Genomic DNA, 4,566 nt, shown 5'->3' with positions numbered 1-4,566 from the left:
AGTTCTAGGTATTCAGGAGGCTAAGGTGGGAGGATCACCTGAGCCCAGAAGTTGAGGCTGTGGTGAACCGTGATCGTCCCACTGTACTCCAGCCTAGGCCACAGAGGGAGACCCCACTCAAAAAAATAAAATAAAATATATACCTACAAGGGGTATTCTTCCGATTTACACAAGTTTAAAAGGGCGAGAGTGTTGTGTTGTGCTGTTTTCCCCTCCAAAGTGTGATTAGCCTGACCCAGGCTCCCTTCATGGATTTTCTTTCCTGTTACCTGCAGTCACCTTGACAGCTGCACTGGATGATCTATTTAGAGGCTACTTTAAATCTGGCTCCTGTCTTGCTTTGTCAGCGCCCTCTAAATCTCCATAATCCTATTTAAACTACCGCGACTCATACATGCTCATTTGCATGGCATTGATTCTTTGTGTTTTCATTTCAAAAACTCTGTGATTTAAGGAATTCTGGCTCTTGGCCCTAAATTATAAATAGTTGATAGTCTGTCTTGCAACACACCAAGACCTTCGACCAGCGTGTCAATGTCTCCTCCATGTTTATAAGCGTAATAATTGAATGGATTGTAATTCATGGTTTCGCATCTGCTCCCCAGTAGAAACTCTAAACTTCAAAAGGCCAGTGACCGTGTCTGTGTTGCCCATTGCAAGGTCATTGCTGTATCTCCAGTGTACAGCTCAATGCCATACACAGTCCTTCATGCAAGAAATGTTTATTAAATGACAGGCTCTCTTCAAAGTATTGGGAAGTCAACAGTTAATTCAGCTTCTGCCCTTGTGGAGGATACATTCTAACAGGGTGGAAAAGACAATATGCAAAGTAGTAAACATATAAGAAGTCAGTGATTACTGATATGATAAAGAAGAAAGCAAGGTAAAGGGATAGAAAATGATATGGGGAGGAGCAGGACTGTCTTAGAGGGGATCTTCAGGGAGGCCTCATGTAGCAGAGACCTGGATACAGTAACAAAGCCAGCCACACCCATTTCTAGGGAAAAAGCCTACCCAGCAAGAAAATAATCTGTAGGTAAAGAAAGACAGGGAAGTTAGCTGGGTGCAGTGCCATACACCTGCAGTCCCAGTTATTCGGGAAACTGAGGTTGAAGGATCACTTGAGCCCAGGAGATCAAGGCTGCAGTGAGCCATGATCGTGCCACTACCCTTTAGCCTGGGCAATACAGCAAGATCCTATCTCAAAAACAAAAAAGAAAGAAATGAAAAAGCAGGGAGGCCAGTGTGGCTACATTAGAGGAAGCAAGAGGAAGAGGAATGAGGGAGTGAAGGTCTTAGGAGACCTATCCAGTAGGTGCAGCAGGGACTCAGTAGCAATTCAGTGAGAGGCAACCAGCTTTCAGACAGGGACAATAGAAACAGAGGTGGTGAAAGCGGGTTAGATTGTGGACGCATCTTTAAGACAGAGGCAATGAGACTTGGTGATTGATTGCATGCTCATGTGAGTGAAAAGTGAAGTCAAGATGACTCTAGCTAAAGAAGAGGTTGCCCTTTGACAAGGTAGGAAGAACACAGCGAGGAGCAAAGGGAAATTCAAAATTGTGTTTGGAAAACAAGCTGGGCGTCTCTGTGCCTAATAGCACCCATTAGGGTGGACCTATGAAAGACTTCTGGTGTTTTTGCACTTAGAACTTGGTCAGGAGAAAATGGAGACCAATGGAGAAATAAACACAATTGCCATCCGCAGTCCTCTGAGTGAGTGCAAAGGTTCTCAGATTTCATCGGCAGAGTCTGGGGTCCACAACTCAACTCTATTACACCATAATTTGGTATATGCAGGAAAATGTGTTCTTTTCTGAGATAATTCATGATTTCCATCAAACCGCCTCCTCACAATAGCTAATGAGAATCAATATATTCATTCTTTCAATATAGTAATGTATTTGGTACTCTATTAACTCTTCATCTCAATTAGAGGTCAAAATGCAATTGCTCCTCAGCATATGCAGGGACTGGGTTCCAGGACCCCAGTGTATACCAAGATCCGCACATATTCAAGTCTGGCAGAGGGTCCTGCTGAACCCGGGGTTAAGAAAAGTCAGCCCTGTGTAGACACGAGTTTCACATCCTGAGAATACCATATTGTCCATTTGCGCTGGGTTAAAAAAAATCTGCATCTAAGTGGATCTGCACAGTTGAAGCTCATGTCGTTCGGGGTAAATGCAAAATGTGCACCATGAGGAAATTGTTATTGTCCTTATTCATTTTTTAAAAACTGGTTAATAAGTGTTACCTGCTAGGCACTGGGCTAGACAGTGCCCATCAGGTCACCTCCCATGAAAGACAGTCTTGCTTCATAGTCAGAAGGACGAGCTTGGACATTAGGCCAACTTTGGTTCAAATCCCAGCTCTTATACTTGCTAGCTGTGCTGCCTACGGCAAATTCTATAACTTCTCTATTTTTAAATTAACTAGCTAGTGTATAAACTGTCTGCCAAAAATGGTGTGCCATATATGACTAAATTTCTGCTGGTGAGTAGACTACCTTGATTACAATTTAACTTCTAAGGTAGACTATTTTTAAGGAAACTCACTAATTACAGAGTATAAACATCCAATCTGCTTATACAAACCCTTGAAAGTTAAGTTCATGTGAAATCAGTCCCAGAATCTCTTCACCACTGAACAGGTAAATAAAATGAAATTTGGATCCTACAGAGTCACAGTTCTATCCCTGTAGTCATGTACTTACCAGGGTTACCATCATTCTATGGTAACAGAAATGACAAGACCCCTCATAAGTTATGATGCATTATAAAATCAGTGAATTATTTATTCTTATATCTGAATTTAACTGACCTTGAAAATCCATGGGATTTTGGTCACTCTTGTATATCTAGGTGATGGATGATAACATCACTCCTTGGAATACTGGAAATTTAGTGGACTTGGAAGTCAAACTAACCATCCTGGCTTGCCAATTACTAATAGCAACATGGTCTGGGGATAACTGTTTAATTTCCCTAGGTCTTTGGTTTGTTTGTTTGTTTTTAAATCAGTATTATTGGAATGTATCCTTTTAATCAAAGTATGGTAATTAGAAATAATAGACATAAAACTCTTCTCATGGCTGGCACAAATTGCATCTTAAATTACAGTAACTATTAAGAGTATTATTATTTTACAGTGAGATAGTCCCTGGAATTCACTATTAAATTAATAACTCACTGGAATAGTATTAAATTTCAGCCTGGTGCAGTGGCTAACACCTCTAATCCCAGCACTTTGGGATGCTGAGGCAGAATGATTGCTCTGGCCCAGGAGTTAGAGAGCAGCCTGTGCAGCATAGCAAGACCTCGTCTCTACAAATAAAAATTAAAATTACCAGGGCATGATGGCACATGCCTGTAGTCCTAGCTGCTCAGGAGTTAAGGCAGAAGGATTGCCTGAACCCAGGAGGTACAGGATGTGGTGAGCTGTGATCATGCCTCTACACTCCAGCCTGGGTGTCAGAATGAGACGCCTACTCAAAAAAAAAAAAAAAAAAAAAAAGCAGTAAAAATACTAGTTACATAGCATGATCAAGCCAGCCACAGTGGCTCATGCCTGTAATCCCAGCACTTTGGGAAGCTGAGGTTAGAGATTTACTTGAGCCTGGGAGTTTGAGACCAGCCTGGACAACATAATGAGACCTCCTTTCTACAACAAATCAAGTTAGCTGGGTGTGATGGCATGCACCTGCAGTCCCAACTACTTGGGAGGCTGAAGCAGAAGGATGGCCTGAGTCCAGGAGATCGAGGTTGTGATAACAGCCACCCCGGGAGACAAAGTGAGACCCAACTTGAAGAAGGAGGAGGAAGAGGGGTAGAAGGGGGCTGGAGGGGAAAGGGGAGGAGGAGGAGGAGGGGAAGGAGGAGGGGAAGGAGAAAGAGAAGAAGGAGAAGACATAATCTAAGTTTTGAGACCTGTTATCAGAAATTGGCATAAATCTCCCTTTCAACTTGTCCCGTTTCCGGCGCCATGCCATTCCTTCTACGGAAAGCCATCTAAGGTAAAACTGCAGGCTTAAATTGCTTTGTTGACTAGTTCGTTCTTAACTCTTCTCTCATCAGCCTAAGAACGAGAAAAGCAAGATTGAAGCCTGTGCTGCGAAACTATTAGGTAATACAGTTAATAGCACCGTTGACGACTAGAACAAAGGCTGCGTGAGCAGAGTGTTCTCCTCCGAGCAGGGGAGCTGACAGGCGCCCCCTCTCCCCTCACTGAGGGTCTGCGCAGGAATCGTGCCATTCCTGGTGGCAGGAGCACCTGTTACCAAGTGTCCCCACCGTGATTATATGACTTAACCTCACCCTTTGCCTCCGGTCACCAGGCCGAGAGATTTCGAGTTAACACACGATGTGCCTGCACCCGTGTGGTTTAGCGCGGATACCATAAACATTAGCTGTTATTATTTTGTGGGAATAGGTCTTTTCTGCTCAGGCATAGCTTCTCCCCAAAGAGCTCATTTCAAATAACTGTATGACCCAGAAAATGGGGCGGGTGGAGGGGAGTGCCCTGCCGGTGGGAGACGGGATGAGGGGGATGGATGGGTGGGGGGATGGA

This window comes from Carlito syrichta, unplaced genomic scaffold (assembly GCF_000164805.1).
Source record: "Carlito syrichta isolate Samal-C Ts95f unplaced genomic scaffold, Tarsius_syrichta-2.0.1 Scaffold305745, whole genome shotgun sequence".
Lineage (NCBI taxonomy): Eukaryota > Metazoa > Chordata > Mammalia > Primates > Tarsiidae > Carlito > Carlito syrichta.
Note: the sequence above shows the minus strand (reverse complement) of the source record.